Genomic DNA, 18609 nt, shown 5'->3' on the forward strand with positions numbered 1-18609 from the left:
TTTTTACATTTTGTAAAATTATATCTTCTTCTTTTGTCTTTTTCCAAAGAAAGGAAAAACCAAAATCTGCTAGTCAGCCAATGATCTATGAGTCAGAACACATGGTATTTATTGAGCACCTACTGTGTGTCAATCACCGAATAAGGTGCTCGAGATACAAATAGTCATTTGTTGGTTATTCCTACCTATTAAAGATTCAGCTGAAATGCTACTTCCTCCACGAAGCCTTCATTGGTCTCCATCCACCAAGGGATCACTATCTTCTTTGAACTCTTTTTTTTTTTTTTTCAGAGAATTTACTAGTACATATTCCTTCCTTTTTTTTTAAATTTCGCTATTGATTAAGGTGTTACATATGTGTCCTTCTTCCCCCATTACCTCCCCATCCCCCCCACTCATGCCCTCACCCTTCTGTTGTCTGTGTCTATTGGTTAGGCCCATATGTATGCATACAAGTCCTTTGGTTGATCTCTCCCCCTTACCCCCACCCTCCCCTACCTTCCCTCCGAGGTTTGATGGTCTGATCAATGTTTCTCTGTCTCTGGAACTGTTTTTGTTCATCAGTTTATGTTGTTCATTATATTCCACAAATGAGTGAGATCATGTGATATTTATCTTTCTCTGACTGGCTTATTTCACTTAGCATAATGCTCTCCAGTTCCATCCATGTTGTTGCAAATGGTAGGAATTCCTTCTTTTTTAGCACAGTGTAGTATTCCATTGTGTAGATGTACCACAGTTTTTTAATCCACTCATCTGCTGATGGGCACTTAGGCTGTTTCCAAATCTTAGCTATGGTAAATTGTGCTATGAACATAGGGGTGCATATATCCTTTCTGATTGATGTTTCTAGCTTCTTGGGATATATTCCTAGAAGTGGTATTACTAGGTCAAATGGGAGTTCCATTTTTAGTTTTTGAGGAAACTCCATACTGTTCTCCACAGTGGCTGCACCAATCTGCATTCCCACCTTCAGTGCACCAGGGTTCCTTTTTCTCCGCATCCTCGCCAACATTTGTCATTTATTGATTTGTTGATGATAGCCATTCTGACAGGTGTGAGATGGTACCGCATTGTCGTTTTGATTTGCATCTCTCAGATGATTAGTGGCTTTGAGCATGTTTTCATGTCTCTTGGCCTTCCTTCTGTCTTATTTTGAAAAGTTTCTATTTAGGTCTGTTGCCCATTTCTTGATTGGATTGTTTATCTTCCTTTTGTTGAGTTGTATGAGTTCCCTGTAAATGTTGGAGATTAAACTCTTATCAGTGATAACATTGGCAAATATGTTCTCCCAAGTAGTGGTCTTTCTTGTTGTTTTGTTGATGGTTTCTTTTGCTGTGCAAAGCTTTTTATTTTGATGTAGTCCCATTTGTATATTTTCTCTTTATTTTCCATTGCCCTAGGAGCAGTATCAGTGAAGAAGTTCCTTCGGCATATGTCTGAGATTTCGTTGCCTGTGGATTCCTCTAGTATTTTTATGGTTTCCCATCTTATGTTTAAGTCCTTTATCCATTTTGAGTTTATTTTTCTGTATGGTGTAAGTTGGTGGTCTAGTTTCATTTTTTTGCATGTATCTGTCCAGTCTTCCCAACACCAATTATTGAAGAGACTGTCTTGACTCCATTTTATGTTCATGCCTTCTTTGTCGAATATTAATTGGGCATAGTGGTTTGGGTCGATTTCTGGGTTCTCTATTCTATTCCACTGATCTATATGTCTGTTCTTGTGCCAGTACCAGGCTGTTTTGAGAACAGTGGCTTTGTAATACAGCTTGATATCTGGTATTGAGATCCCACCTACTTTGTTTTTCTTTCTCAGGATTGCTGCAGCTGTTCGGGGTCTTTTTTTATTCCAGATGAATTTTTGGAGAGTTAGTTCTAGGTCTGTGAAATATGCTGTTGGTATTTTAATGGGGATTGCTTTGAATCTATAGATTGCTTTGGGTAGAATGGACATTTTGATGATGTTGATTCTACCAATCCATGAACACTGTATGTTCTTCCATCTGTTTATATCTTCCTCTATCTCTTTTTTCAGTGTCCTGTAGTTTTTTGCATATATGTCTTTTACCTCTTAAGTTTATTCCTAGGTATCTTAATTTTTTTGGTGCGATGGTAAATGGGATTGCTTTTTTAGTCTCTCTTTCTGTAAGTTCACTATTGGTGTATAGAAATGCCATAGATTTCTTGGCGTTAATTTTGTATCCTGCTACCTTACCAAATTCATTTATTAAGTCTAATAATTTTTTGATGGAGTCTTTAGAGTTTTCTATGTACAGTATCATGTCATCTGCAAATAAGGACAGTTTTACTTCCTCTTTTCCAATTTGGATGGATTTTATTCCTTCTTCTTGTCTGATAGCAATGGCTAGTACTTCCAGTACTATGTCGAACAGGAGTGGTGAGAGAGGGCATCCTTATCTTGTTCCTGTTCTTAGGGGAAATGGTTTTAGTTTTTGTCCATTGAGTGTGATGCTGGCTGTGGGTTTATCATATATGGCTTTTATGATGTTGAGGTATGCTCCTTCTATTCCCACCTTGCTGAGAGTTTTTATCAAGAAAGGGTTTTCAATTTTGTCAAATGCTTTTTCCACGTCAATTGATATGACTATGTGATTTTTTCCCCCCTCAATTTGTTTATGTGATGTATCATGTTTATTGATTTGTGGATATTGTACCATCCTTTCATCCCTGGTATAAATCCTGTTTGGTCATGGTGTATGATCTTTCTGATGTACTGCTGGATCCTATTTGCTAGGATTTTGTTGAGGATTTTGGCATCTATGTTCATGAGGGATATTGGCCTGTAATTCTCTTTCATTGTGTTGTCTTTATCTGGTTTTGGTATTAGGGTGATGCTGGCTTCATAGAATGAGTTCGAAAGTGTTCCTTCCTCTTGAATTTTTTGGAATAGTCTGAGGAGGACAGGCTTTAGTTCTTCCTTGAATGTTTGGTATAACTCTCCTGTGAAGCTGTCTGGGCCTGGGCTTTTGTTTGCTGGAAGCTTTTTGATGACTGTTTCAATTTCTTCCATAGTTATTGGCCTATTGAGATTTTTAGAATCTTACTGATTGAGTTTTGGAAGGTTGTATTTTTCTAGGAATATGTCTATTTCCTCCAGGTTGTCTAGTTTTTTGGAATAGAGTTGTTCATAGTATTTTTTAACAATCTTTTGTATTTCTGTGGGGTCTGTTTTTATTTCGCCTCTATCATTTCTGATTTTGTTTGAGTCCTCTCTCTTTGCTTCTTGGTGAGCCTGGCTAGAGGTTCATCAATCTTGTTTATCCTTTCAAAGAACCAGCTCTTGGTTTCATTGATCTTTTGTACTGTTTTTTTTTGGTCTCTATGTCATTTATTTCTGCTCTAATCTTTATTATCTCCTTCCTTCTTCTCACTCTGGGCTTTTCTTATTGCTCTCTTTCTAATTCTTTGAGTTGTAGCATTAGATGACTTACTACCATTTTTTCTTGTTTTTTGAGGTAGGCCTGTAGAGCTATAAACTTCCCTCTCAGGACTGCTTTCATTGTGTCCCATAGGTTTTGGATTGTTGTGTTTTTATTGTCATTAGTTTCCAGAATTTTTTAATTTCTTCTTTGATCTCATTGGTAAGCCAATCAATATTTAATAATATGCTATTCAGCTTCCAAGTGTTTGAGTGTTTTGGATTGTTTTTATTGTAGTTTATTTCTAATATTATGCCATTGTGGTCTGAAAAGATGCTTGGTATGATTTCAATCTTCTTGAATTTGGGGAGACTTTGCTTGTGACCCAGTATGTGGTCTATTTTTGAAAATGTCACATGTGCACTTGAGAAGAACGTATATTCCACAGCTTTGGGGTGAAATGTTCTGAAGATGCCAATTAAGTCCATCTTATCTAGTGAGTCATTTAGGATTGTTGTTTCTTTGCTGATTTTTTGTCTAAATGATTTATCCAGTGATGTCAGTGATGTTAAAGTCCCCTACTATGATTGTATTGTTGTCTATCTCTCTCTTGATATCTTCCAGGAGATTTTTTATGTATTTGGGTGCTCCTGCATTGGGTGCATATATGTTTACCAGGGTTATATCTTCTTGTTGAATTGCTCCCTTTAGTATTATGTAGTGGCCTTCCTTATCTCTTGTTATGGCCTTCACTTTGAGGTCTATTTTGTCAGATATAAGTATTGCTACCCCAGCTTTTTTTCATTTCCATTTGCCTGAGATATTTTTCCATCCCTTCACTTTCAGTCTATGTGAGTCCCTTGTTCTGAGGTGGGTCTCTTGTAGACAGCATATATATGGGTCATGTTTTTTTTATCCATTCAGCCACTTGATGTCTTTTGATTGGAGCATTTAGTCCATTTATGTTTAAAGTTATTATTGAAAGGTACTTGTTTGTAGCCATTTTTATTTTTTGAGGCTGTGTTCCTTCTTACCATTTTGTTTCTTCTTTTTACAGCATTCCCTTTAGCATTTCTTGCATTGCTGGTGTGGTAGTGATAAACTCCCATAGCCCTTTTTTGTCTGTGAAGCTCCTGATTTCCCCATCAATTTTGATTGATAGTCTTGCTGGATAGAGTATTCTTGGATTGAGTCCCTTGCTTTGCATCATTTTGTATATCTCCTTCCATTCCCTTCTAGCTTGATGTGTTTCTGTTGAGAAATCATTTGATAATCTGATGGGGGATCCTTTGTAGGTAACTCTCTGTCTCTCTCTTGCAGCCTTTAAGATTCTCTCTTTGTTGATAACATTTGCCATTGTAATTATGGCGTGTCTTGGTGTGGGTCTTTTGGGATTCATCTTGCTTGGGATTCTTTGTACTTGAGTAACTTTTTTCTTCCCCATATCAGGGAAGTTTTCTGTCATTATTTCTTCAAATAAATTTTCTAATCCTTGCTGCTCTTCTTGTCCTTCTGGCAGCCCTATTATACGTATGTTATTTCGTTTTGCATTGTCCCAAAGCTCCCTTAGGCTCTCCTCCTGCTTTTTAATTTTTTTCTCTAGTTGCTGTTCAGATTGGGCTTGTTTATGTACCTGATCTTCTAACTCGCAGATTCGGTCCTCTGCTTCTTTGAGTCTATTGTTGAAGCCTTCCATGGTGTTTTTGGTTGTAGCTATATCATTTTTCATTTCTTCCTGATTTTTGCATAGGTTGTTGATTTTCTCGTCCATCCGGTGTATGAACTGTATGACCATTACTCTAAATTCTTTTTCTGTCATGTTGCATGCTTCCATTTCACTTATTTCCTTACTTGGCAATTCCTCCTTTTCTTTCCTCTGGGGATTGCTTCGTTGTCTCCCCATTCTGACTATCACCAGAAGGTTCAGATGTCGAGTTGTGGGAGCCTGGACCGTGTGCAGTGGGAGTTTTGCACCCCCCAAGTGTCACTGAAGAGCTCTGATACCAAGACGTGTGGTTGCTGTGAGTTGGTGGGAACCACGCTTGCCCTGGGTCAGAGTCACAGGCGCTTAGTGTGGCCTCGTGTGTGCACCTAGAATCAGGGACCCTGCCTGCGCCACGTTGAAATAGAGAACCCACTGGTGTGTGCCAAAATCAAAGTCCCCTATTGTGTGTCAGGATTCAGAGGGTCCCTGTGCCGAGAATCGAGTATCAGAGTCTCTGTTTCTTGGTGCTACCTCACACTGAGAATCAGGTCCCTGTGTGCACATGTGCCAAGAATTGGAGTCACTGGCTCTTTGTGTGAATGTACTGGGAATCAGGGATCTCAGGCACACGTAATGAGGAATGGAGTCTAGTCACTGGTGGTCAATGCTGCCTCTTATGTGGAGATTCAGGGTCCCCGATCTGCCCGGAAGACCGGATTGCTCAGTCGCACTCTGTTGGCAGGAGGTCCACTTCTGCCCTGTGGTAAACAGCCTTCTGTGTGCGCCTGCCCTGAATCAAAGTCAGGTGGCTCTGCCTCTTAGTGTAGGTGTGGGGTCTGGTCACACGGGTGTGCACTGTGGAAAACAAACTCCCTGTGTCCATGTACCCAGGCTCAAATTCAGCGCTGCCTTCCTGTGTGGGCACAGGGTCTGGTCGTGGAAAACAAACTCCCCGAGACCACATATCCAGGTTCAAATTCACAGCAGCCTCTCTGCTAAGGTGCAGGGTCTGGTCATGGGAAACAAACTCCCTGGGTTTGCACCCCCAGGCTCAAATTCAGTGCTGTCACCCTGCATGGGTGTAGGATCTGGTCGCAGAAGACAATCTCCCCAAGGTTGTGCACCTATGCTCAAATTCAGGACTGCCTTCCTGCCTGGGCGTGGAGACGAATCGCGGGAAACAAATTCCCTGAGTTCACAAGTCCGGGCTCAAGTTCAGTGCTGTCTCCCTGCCCTGTGTGGGCGCAGGATCTGGTCGCAGAAGACCACCTCCCTAAGGACAAGCGGCAAGGCTTGAATTCCGCTCAGTCTCCCTGCCTGGGCACGGAGACTAGTTGCGGGAAACAAACTTCCCGTGTCTGACACCAAGGCTCAAAGTCAGGCAGAGTCACCACTGCTTTGTGTGTGCAGAAAGCCTTATTGTGCGGCTGGGGTCTGGTTGTTTCTATGTCGCTGCTGTGGGGGCAGCGGGGGAGGGGGATTGGCTTTGTGACTCACAGAAATCTGCGGCTGGGTGCCTGGAGTCCTGGTGTCCCTGGTTCTGCAGCTGTGGTGGCAGGTCTTCTACCAGAGTGGCTGTAGGGTCCTGGTTTGCTTCCGAGATCAGACTGGGTGGTGGCGAGGCTAGGATCCTAGTCTCAAGCAGTTCTGTTTTTCAAGATGGCGTGGTCTCTGTGCTGCCAGTGTCTTCCCCGGAGTGTTTGCGGCGGCCGCGGGGTTTTGCCATCTAAGACTGCCTGGATTGGCAACCCCCTTGAAGAACTGCAGGGACTAACTGTCCCTATTTCACTCACACACACATCCACACACGTCCACACACACCTCTATCGCTCCCTCACTCTCTCACATACTCTCCCTCCCTACCTTCCTGCCAGTCACCATCTTGCCTCCTCTGCTTCTTTGAACTCTTGTAACACTCAAATCCTCTCTCAGGGCACTCAATCTACATCATATTTAATTGTTATGCACATATTTTATTTCTTCTGCCATGTGATAAACCCCTAGAAGAGAAAGACACTTCTTATATGATGTGTTTTTATATAACACTAGAGGCCTAGTGCATGAAATTCATGCATGGGTAGGGTCCCTAGTGGCTGTGGGCTGCAGGCCAGTGTCTCCCTTCCCGCAGTTGGCTGGACAGCCCCGTCCCCTGGTCGAACTACCAGTTCAGGGGACCATTTGCATATTAGGCTTTTATTATATAGGATTCCCCACTGCACATTTCAGGGCATGTTACAGATCAAAGGTACTGACTGAAACACAAGCCTGTGGTACAACTGAGCTATAGTCACAACCAATCACTGTACTCACTGCCCAGTACCACTGAAGCCAATAATAAATATCACTCCAGGCAATCTAGAAGCTAGACAACAGGAGCATTCTCAAAGACCTTCAGACTTCCCTTTTGTGGTTTGCTCTTTAGTGTCACATTCAGACCAGGGGAAGTAGAGAATTACCAGGCTAAAGATAAATATTTGCTCAAATAATAGAAATGGGAAGAGTGGCCTCTGGGGATACTACCAGCATCACAGCCCTTAAAGCTTCTTTAGTTAACCCAAATCTAAACACTGGTCTCATAACTGTTAGTAGCACAGAAAAGTAAGCATTGAGGAGAGATTTTTCTAGTCTCCTATGTAGGCAGGATCCTGAAGGAGAAAACAATCTGAAAGATAATGACTGTCGATAAAATGTCGGTTGTCTTGGCCCCTATTTCTGTTTCAAATTACTTAGAAATAAGCCATCTGTACCATGTGAGTGCCGTTAAGCACAATTCAGGAAAATGACAGTATCAAAAGGGATTTTTATGGACCATCTATGACTGCTGTCGCTAAACTTTAGTATGCACAAGAATCATCTGGAAACCTTGTTAAACACAGATGACTGGGCCCATCCTCAGAGTTTCTGATTCAGTAGGTTAAGGCTGGGACCCCAAATTTTGCATTTCTGACAAGCCCCAAATGATACTGATGCTGCGGGCCCAAGGAACTACACTTTGTTTTTGTTTGTTTGTTTTTAGTTTATCTTTATTGCTTTATTACAAGACATCTGTATTACAGATGGCTCCTTTATTCTCTCATTGATTCCTTCCACCCTGCTCCCATCCTGGGAACTACATTTGAGAATCACTGCATGATAGCACTCCATAGAAGCATAGGTTATACTTAGAAAAATGCCCAAACCATCCCAAGATACTTATTTAATAAAGACACCACATCTTCCACCACCAGTGTAGGGGAATCTATTATGTCCCTTTGGCCTTTATATTCCAGAAGTTAACAATAGGTACAAAATTTATCTCTTATTTTTTCCATCACCATTTATCCCCCCTAAACCCTCTAAATAAAATAAAAAAATTCAATGAAAAAGTTTGTCTCTTATATTCATGAATGTACCAAGACTAGCCTGATTAGTGGAAAAAGAGCTAACAAGCTTCTAGGATTTTCCCCTGAATGAAAAGACCTAGAGAAGACAAATTGAGGATGTCCCTTCCAGCAAGCAGAGCTTGCAAGCCAACAACTAGATGAAAAGAGACAGGAATGTGGTACAAACAAGTAGTCCAACACGGATCAACAAGGGCTGAATGGTCTTTTTTTTAATTGTCCTTCCCATGGTAATAGTGCTTAAATTTTCCTTAGGGAAACTGTGGTACTTCAACAATTCTTTCATCTGTGCATGCTGCTTCTCACAAGTAGAGTGGAGCCTGTCACCCACCCACCTTATCACTCGTGATCAATAGAAAGTAGCGGAGGAATGTTCTGGGACTCTTGAGTCAGGTTTTCAGAGGACTGGCATCTTTTACCTTCTCCTTTTTGAAGTCCAACTGCCATGCTGTCAGGAAGTCCAATCCAAATTACGGAATGCTTAGAGACTATGTGGAGAGGGACACAAGGATGAGAGGCCATTTTGGACGTTCCAGCACTAGCAGAGCTCTAAATGAACACAGCTATGTGGGACCCCACATAAAACTAGCAGAACTCCCTAGCTGAAGACAGACAACCCACAGAATCACAAGAAATAAGTTACTGTTTTAAGCCACAAAATTGGGAATGGTTGGTTCATGTCCTTTTTTAAAACGGTTCCCCCTTTAGTTCCTCTCATATTTGAACAAAACACATTCACCTAAGTCAGTGGTCGGCAAACTCATTAGTCAACAGAGCCAAATATCAACAGTACAACGATTGAAATGTCTATTGAGAGCCAAATTTTTTAAACTTAAACTTCTTCTAATGCCACTTCTTCAAAATAGACTCACCCAGGCTGTGGTATTTTGTGGAAGAGCCACACTCAAGGGGCCAAAGAGCCACATGTGGCTCGCAAGCTGCAGTTTGCCGACCACTGACCTAAGTGATCCAGTCAGCCCTCCATATCTTCACACCGTATTTTCAATAATGTTTCAGTTACCAGTGTATCAAGTTAGTAACTACTTTATAGATGGTATGGAATACACTATGTTCATGTCACATTGGGATTTGGGGAGCCTATTTCTGCACAATGGAGTGTGGAATGCATTCTTTGGTCCAGAGAGATGTATGACAAGGAACCAGAGAGCTTTGGCAGGGTTTGGACTTTAACCCAAGATAGAATAAATGTCAAACTCAACTAACTCCTCTAGGGACTGAAAATAGTAATCCTATATAGTTCACTGGTTTATAGGCTTGGATCCCTGTGCCCAGGAGACTATTCCAAATGTCATCTTTAAATGGCTACTTTTTTTGGTGTTGTTATTAGCATCCAACAGTCTCTTGCCACATTGGTGACTTAAGAGACAAGTGATATACATAGTATTCCACCACTACCGCATGACTTTGGCACCACTGTCTTCACTAAAATTACCAAAGTGGCTACTTCTAGGGAATGGCAGGGCATCAGCCTGACATTTCACTGCCCTTCTTGAGCCAACTCAATCCTTGATGTGGGCATCTCTGTGACCCACTATATAGGGGATGCTTCCCACAATTGCATCCCCTACACCGGGGCCATTCTTAATGCTTACTCACCAATATTCTCATATTGGTTACTGCCTGTGGCTCTTTAAATGTTGAAACCTTGACCCGAGGCACAGAATTAAGTTATTCCTTCACTGCCATGTATATTGCTCTCAACTTGGCCCATTGCATTGACTTATTTACTGCCCATGGAACAAAGAGTAGGTGACTTTTTAATGGAGATTCTACTGTATAGCAGCTCTCACGGATAAACCAAGAAATGTTTTATTTTAGTGGAGAGTCATGAGGTTTAGACTGTTCAGCAACAGAGGTCAACTGCGAATTAGCTCTAAAGCAGAGATGCTACCTGCTCATGTGTGTGTGTGTGTGTGTGTGTGTGTGTGTAACACTTCAGAGATACCGCTCAAGAAACAAATTCCATTTTATGTGAGAGTTTGTTGTGCAGCTTCCTCTTTATAATGATCTCCTTCTGATATTTTCCATATTGTATCATAGGTAGTCCAGATCTTAATATACTTTGCCATTCTTAAGTTATAGGAAATGTTTTCATGCTGGCAAACTAGCTCTCTAGCACCATCATCAGGAACTTTTTGAGTCTACAAATCCCACTGGTAGCCACAAGGTGGCAATATTATGGCTCGTTCAAAGCCTCCCATTTGTGTGTATTCTGGTGTCAGAAACTTCTAAAATTATGTGTGAATGTGTTTGAATGGTAGGGTCTCAGAAGCATACGTGAGCCACTGCTCATTATATATATTTTATAGCTTGCCAAATAGTCCTTCAAAATGTGGTTCCTCTGCCACTCAACACTGACTATATCATACAATCTTAGACCTCTTACCTGGAGTCAAATAAAGATTTCTTGACCCTCAAGTTGATTGCCCTTTTCTCCCACAACACTATCAGTTGAATTAAAATCACTACCCTGAGTTAAACATACCTATTTCTTTTCAATATCACTGGCTTTAAACTCATGCAGGCTGGGATAACTGGAGCAGATCTGATAGGTAAGCTTAGGTGAGGTGGATGCAGAAGCTAGAGTGGGCTTTCCTCATCTCAGCTATAATTAATGTGCCACCAAACCCTTTGCAGGGGTCCTGTTAATTTTCCTGCTTCTCTATTCCCCTTTATCCTCTGACTTAAAAACAACAACAGCAACAACAATCATATAAATAGTTCTACCTGATTCGATGTTTATTTTCTTTGTTCTGGTTACCATTTCCACCCCAACCTATAACTTAATTCTGCCAGGGGTCCTCAAACTTTTTAAACAGGGGGCCAGTTCACTGTCCCTCAGACAGTTGGAGGGCCGGACTATAGTTTAAAAAAAAAAACTATGAACAAATTCCTATGCGCACTGCGGGCCCGGGACGAGTCGGCTGCTAAGCAGGACAGGCAGCGGCACCCGGCGGTCCGGATAAATGTCCTCGGCGGGCAGCATGTGGCCTGCGGGCTGTAGTTTGAGGACCCCTGGAAACTTTCATTTGTAAAGCCCATTACCAGTGGCTGTGAGAACAAGTCTGCCTTGGCATTTCACCATTCTCCCACTGAAAGAATCATACCTAAACATGAGGAGTTCCCCCTAATCAGTGCCTAACATACTGTAGTTTCAGCAAAGTGCAACGCAAATCAGGACTGCCACTGTCCTTAATATTTTTAATGCTTCCACAGAGGAAACCCATTTCTCAGTATAAGTTCACTGCACTCCAGACTTTACAAACTCCAAAAAGGGGCATTAATATTTAACTTGGGTTCTCTGTGGATCAAGTGCTGAACACTGCAAGAAGTTGTTGATTAACAGCCATACTAATAACCCTTTCTATTAAGCAGCTTCTAAAATCAACAGTGTCTTAGTTTGTTTACTTAGTTTGTTTACTAATACAAGAAAGCAGGGACTCTTCAGTACTACTCAAAAATATTACCAAACTCCAGTATGTTGCAGCCTTTGTTTTCCATGATAAGGCCAGGTAAAAGCACACAGCTTAGTTAGAAACCTAAGTAGGTCCCACTTTTTTCCTGATGCCAGAATTCTAAGCTTAGGACTTAACCACCATTAAGCCAAGCTACATAGAAGAAGGAAATCTGAGAATATGAGAGAAAGAGAGGAAGTCAATCTTCCCAGAGGGACAGATCTGGCTCAATATATTTGCCAGTTACATGCAAATAGGCAGTCACATGCACATGACAATTTAATGTACAGGGCCCTGCTTCCAATAAGTGCAGTTCAATTCCTTTCTCGGGTTCTGACCAAACAGACTAGCATTCTCTTCTCTTGGAGAAAAAGATGATTGAAGTGGGCCAACAGGCAGCATGAAGACAAGAAGAGCTCTCTGCACTCCCTACCTTCAGTACAGCACATTGAAAAGGTAAAAGGATTCTATCACTTTGTGACAGGATTATATCACTTTCTATTTCACAAAGGTCTTGTGAACAAATGCAGAGACCCCTGAAACAGAAGTTTGTTTCTACTTCTTAATTTGCCAAATTGGCTGTATATTTTGCCTTTCTGAATCTTCTTATGTGCAATAAAAATATTCAATGAGGTGATCTTCAAGTTCCTTTCAAGACCTAAGATTCCATGATTTTATTATTATATGTCCAGATTTCATTACCAAGTTGACCATCAGTTGCTTCTAGGGGTGGGGATAATGGCTTATGCAAGCTTCACATGTCTAGTGTTTTACAATTTTTTAAAAATATATTTTATTGATTTTCTTACAGAGAGGAAGGAAGAGGGATAGAGATTTTGAAACATCGATGAGAGAGAAACATCTGTCAGCTGCCTCCTGCACACCCCCTCCTGAGGATGTGCCGGCAACCAAGGTACATGCCCTTGCCCGGAATCGAACCCGGGACACTTGAGTCCGCAGGCTGACGCTCTATCCACTGAGCCAAACCAGTTAGGGCTAGTGTTTTACAATTAGTACCTCTTAAAAAATGTTGGTTGAGGTGTGGAAAAGTGTGTTTTACTGCTTCAATTTGTGTTAACAAGGATATGAAAGGAATCCTATCTAATAAAGAGGGAATATGCTAATTGACCATCCTCCATCACAAAGATGGCTGTACCCACAGCTGAAGCCAAGTTCCCATAAAAAGCCTTAACGAGCAATCAGCAGGGACCTGAGGCTACACCCTCCCCAACCCCCGTAGGGCTTGACAGGGGACCTCAGGCTGGGGGACCTCAGACCACACACCCTTCCCCGACGCCAGACCAGGGGACCTGAGGCCATGCCCCCCACCCGGAGGGGCTTGACAGGGGACCTCAAGGTGCACTTCGCGTCCTGGTACTGGGCTAGTGGACCTCAGGATGCTCCCCTAGCTCCAGCGCCAGGCTGGGGGACCTCAGGCCGCGCCCCCCACCAGGTGGGGCTTGACAGGGGACTTCAGGCTGTGCCCCCCACCCTGGCACCAGGCCAGGGGACCTCAGACCGCAACCCCCGCCCAGTGGGACTAGACGGGGGACCTCAGGCCACGCCCCCCACCCAGCACCGGGCCAGGGGACCTGAGGCTGCACCCCCCTGCCTGGCTGGGCTTGACAAGGGAACTCAGGCCATGCCCCCCACCAAGAAGGGCTTGACAGGGGACCTCAAGGTGCACCCCCAGTGCTGGGTCAGGGGAATTCAGGCCTTGCCCCCCACCCAGCGGGGCTTGACGGGGGACCTGAGGCTGCACCCTCCCCCCCGCTGGTGGGGCTTGATGGGGGACCTCAGGCCATGCCCCCCGCCCCAGCACTGGGCCAGGGGACCTGAGGCTGCGCCCCCCGCCACAGCACCGGGCCAGGGGACTTGAGGCTGCGCCCCCCCCGGCCTGGCGGGGCTTGACAGGGGACCTCAGGCCATGCTCCTCACCCAGCGGAGCTTGACGGGGGACCTCAAGGTGCACCCCCAGTGCTGGGTCGGAGGAACTCAGGCCTTGCCCCCCCACCCAGCGGGGCTTGATGGGGGACCTGAGGCTGCACCCCCCTGCCGGTGGGGCTTGATGAGGGACCTGAGGCTGTGCCCCCCTCCCGGTGCCGGGTCAGGGGACCTGAGGCTGCACACCCCTGCCTGGTGAGGCTTGACAGGGACCTCTGGCCATGTCCACCCAGCAGAGCTTGACAGGGGATCTCAGGCCATGTCCCCCACTTGGCGGGGCTTGACGGGGGATCTCAAGGCATGCCCCCCACCCCGGTCTGGGCTGGGGGACCTCAGGCCATGGCCCCGTCCTGGTGCTGGGCCAGGGGACCTGAGGCTACGTCCCCTGCCCGGCGGGGCTTGACAAGGGTGGGACTGGCCAGGTCTGGATCTAGCCCAATGGGGGTGGGAGCCGGCTGGATCTGGGTCTCACGCGATTTTGAGGTGCATGTGGGTGGGCAGGGACTTGACTCTGGGTCTCATGATACGCCCCAGACTCTGACAGGAGGGAAGTTTCATATATATTTTAATAATTTTCTTTCATCTCTGACACTTCTATTATAGAGAAAGGGCAAATAGCAATATTAAATTATTTCCTTTAATTAATCCCCTTTTAATGTGCACGATTTCGTGCACCAGGCCACTAATATACATATATATACACACTTACACAGAATATTCCTGGAGGTTTAAAACAGAAACTAATACTGCTTGTTTTCGAGCAAGGGGGCTCAAGCACCAGGAGTCTTGGGTGTGTGTGTGTATAGGTGGAGTTATTTTTCAATATAAATTGTCCTTTATACTTACATTCTGCGTTTCCCTTGTTCTTTCTCCTCCAGCCACACTGGCCTTCTTGCTATTCCTCCAATTTACTAAGTATGTTCCTGGTTCAAGGCCCTTGAACTTGCCGTTCTAGTGCCTACAATACTTTCTCCACGCACTCATAAGGTTCACTGCCTTACTTCATCTGGACACTGCTCAAATGTCACCTTAACACAGAGACTCCCCTGACTACCTATATGTAAAAACTCCCTTCCCCATATGCCTTATTTTAGGACCACCTGGCAATAAATATTTGTGTTTATTTACTGTAAGACTACCTTTTGGAACCCTGACTGGTACATAACAGGCAAACAAGTGCTTAAATTAAGAGATGAGACTTTTTAAAATCAGTACATACATTTCTTTGTCAAGAAAAACAACCAGAGGGAAAAACCAAGATGGCGGCATAGGTAAGCACCTAAACTGCTGCCGCGCACAACAATTTCAAAACTACAACTAAAAGACAGAATGGACAGCATCCAGAACCACAGGAAAGCTGGCTGAGTGAAAATTCTACAACTAGAAGGAAAGAGAAAAGCTCACAGAATTGGAGGTACGGCAAAGGGTCTTTGTGCGCGCAGAGAGAAAGGGCGGCTGAGAGCCTGGCTGACTTTCTCTGGCGGAAGGGGGAAGGAAGCCCCCGACCACACTGAACCCCAGTTCTGACTGCACTGAACCCCAGTTCCGGGCGAGCCCCTGGGGCCCATGCTCTTGTGGGGGGAATCTGGACTCTCGGGCGGAGACTCGGGAGCCGGGGAAGGCAGAGGTCTGAAGGAGCACGTGTGCCAGTGCGCACAAAGGCTGCGGAGGTTGCCACAGGCTTTCCCTAGTGGAAGGGAGTCAGAAGCTCCTGACTGCACTGAGCCCCAGTTCTGACTGCACTGAACCCCAGTTCCAGGCGAGCCCCTGGGGCCCACGCTCTTGTGGGGGGAATCTGGACTCTCGGGCGGAGACTCGGGAGCCGGGGAAGGCAGAGGTCTGAAGGCGCGCACATGCAGGTGCGCACAAAGGCTGAGGAGGTTGCCACAGGCTTTCCCTAGTGGAAGGGAGTCAGAAGCTCCTGACTGCACTGAGCCCCAGTTCTGACTGCACTGAACCCCAGTTCCAGGCAAGCCCCTGGGGACCCATGCTCTTGTGGGGGGAATCTGGACTCTCTGGCGGAGACTCAGGAGCCGGGGAAGGCAGAGGTCTGAAGGCGCGCGCGTGCGCGCAAGGGAAAGGCTGACTGGAAGCCAAGACTGTCTGCTCCGCCCTGAGACTCCACCCCATCCAAGCTGAGCACAGAGGCTATTGCAATTTGGCAAATCTAATCCTATAAGGCTGTCTCCAGCACCGAACTTCTCCCAGCATAGACACAGCTGATCCTTACAGCCAACTGGCCTGGAGGTCAATTCCTCCTAGTGATACCAATAACAATCAAGACTTAATTACAACAAGGCTGTACACACAGTCCACAAAGGGGTGCACCAAGAGTGTCCACCTCAGGTTAACTGGGGAGGCAGACCCACTGGGCCATATAGGAAACCTAGCACACAAATCTACCCTACTAACTCAGGGAAGCAGTGAAAATGCGGCATCAAAGAATCAGATCACAAACGAAAGAAATGAAGGAAAACAAACGACTGGATATAGAATTCAAAACCACAGTTATAAGGCTTTTCAAGAATATCCTAGAAAAGGCCGATAAATATAACGAGACCCTCGAAGATATGAAAAAGGACCAACTAGAAATTAAACATACACTGACTGAAATAAAAAATATTATACAGAGACCCAAAAACAGACTAGAGGAACACAAGAATCAAGTCAAAGAATTGAAATACAAAGAAGCAAAAAACACTCAATCGAAAAAGCAAAAAGAAAAAAAAATCCAAAAAGTTGACGATAGTATAAGGAGCCTCTGGGACAACTTCAAGCGTACCAACATCAGAATTATGGGGGTGCCAGAAGAAGAGAGAGAGCAATATACTGAAAATCTATTTGAAGAAACAATGACAGAAAACTTCCCCCACCTGGTGAAAGAAATAGACTTACAAGTCCAGGAAGCGCACAGAACCCCAAACGAAAGGAACCCAAAGAGGACCACACCAAGAACCATCATAATTAAAATGCCAAGAGCAAAAGACAAAGAGAATATTAAAAGCAGCAAGAGAAAAACAGTTAATTACCTACAGGGGAGCACCCATACGACTGTCAGCTGATTTTGTAAGGCCTTGAAGACCCCCGGTGGGTCCTTTGGCAGAGCGACGACCCCAAATCAAACGCCGAACTCGAGTCTCGATGCAAAAGCAAGAGGTTTCTTTATTCAAGTGCAGCGCAGGGACTCACAGGCAACAATTCTCACAAGAGACTGCTGACTGGAGCCCTGAACCAGGGTTGGTTACAGGCTTTTAAAGGCAAAAAAACCACACGCAGGTAGGGGGCAAGATAGAATGTTGACTTATTCTCACGGGAATGGTATGTTTTATCTCACAGAAAACTTTGTGAAAACAAGAACTTTAACAGAAACCAGAAGCTAGGACGTTTACTGATAAGCGCTGAGGGGGAGGTCAGCATGCTCTTCTCTGGGAACAGAGCTGTGCCTGCTTTATTTTAACTATTCCTGCGCCTGCTCTGAGAGTGCGTTCTTTCAATTTCTCAACAGAAACTATGCAGGCCAGACGGGAGTGGCAAGAAATTTTCAATGTGATGAATAGCAAGAACCTACAACCAAGATTACTCTACCCAGCAAAGCTATCATTCAGAATTGAAGGTCAAATAAAGAGCTTCACAGATAAGAAAAAGCTAAAGGAGTTCATCACCACCAAACCAGTATTATATGAAATGCTGAAAGGCATTCTTAAAGAACAGGAAGAAGAAAAAAGTAAAGATAAAAATTATGAACAACAAATACATCTCTATCAACAAGTGAACCTAAAAATCAAGTGAATTAAAAACCTGAGGAACAGAATAATCTGGTGAATATAATAGAATCAGGGGCATAGAAAGGAAGTGGACTGATAATTCTCAGGGGGAAAGGGGTGTGGGGGGTTCAGGAAGAGACTGGACAAAAATCATACACCTATGGATGAGGACAGTGGGGGGGAGGTAAGGGCAGAGGGTGGGGTGGGAACCGGGTGGAGGGGAGCTATGGGGGGAAAAAGGAGAAACAATTGTAATAATCTGAATAAAGATTTATTAAAAAGAAAAAAAAGAAAAACAACCAGTTAAGGAATAAGTGATGAATTAACAGTTAGATGTTTATTATTATAGTACTAAGTCCAAACTTCTTTCCTCAACATACTGGACTCTCCTTATCTGCCATTGATTAGCCACGAACAAGTTATTAAACGTTCTGTTTCCTCATCCGTAAAGTGGGACCATAAATAATTACAGCTGACCTTTGAACGTGGGGTTGGGGTCCAATATACAGTAGAAAATCCATGTAGAATTTAAGTCGGCCCTCCGTAAATGTGAACGGCAGGTGGAAAATACACGGAATTAAGATTAAATGTAGGTGAAAGCGCAATGATAGCTATCAAAAGCACACTGCTTCTTCCGCGCCTGGGGTGTAGAAGCCGCACACGGTGTCAACTTGCGCAAAAGACCGCGAGAGAAGGCTCCAGACCAGCCCCAGGTGAGACCAATCTTTGGGGCGGGGCGGGGGCGGGGCGGGGCGGGGCGTGCCTCCAGGTAGCCGTTGCTAGGGAAACCGTCTAGCGTCCCTTCAATATTTGCACGCGCACGCCAAAGCAACTCCGCTAGACCCTTCTTGTTGCGTTGGCAATTGGTGGAGCAGGGACCAATCAGAGGAGGCCGGGGGGCGGGGCGGGGCGGGGCGGGCCACGTCTCGGGAAAGGCGTTCCCGTTGCCTTGCTCCCC

Source organism: Plecotus auritus (assembly GCF_963455305.1).
Source record: "Plecotus auritus genome assembly, chromosome: 6".
Classification (NCBI taxonomy): domain Eukaryota; kingdom Metazoa; phylum Chordata; class Mammalia; order Chiroptera; family Vespertilionidae; genus Plecotus; species Plecotus auritus.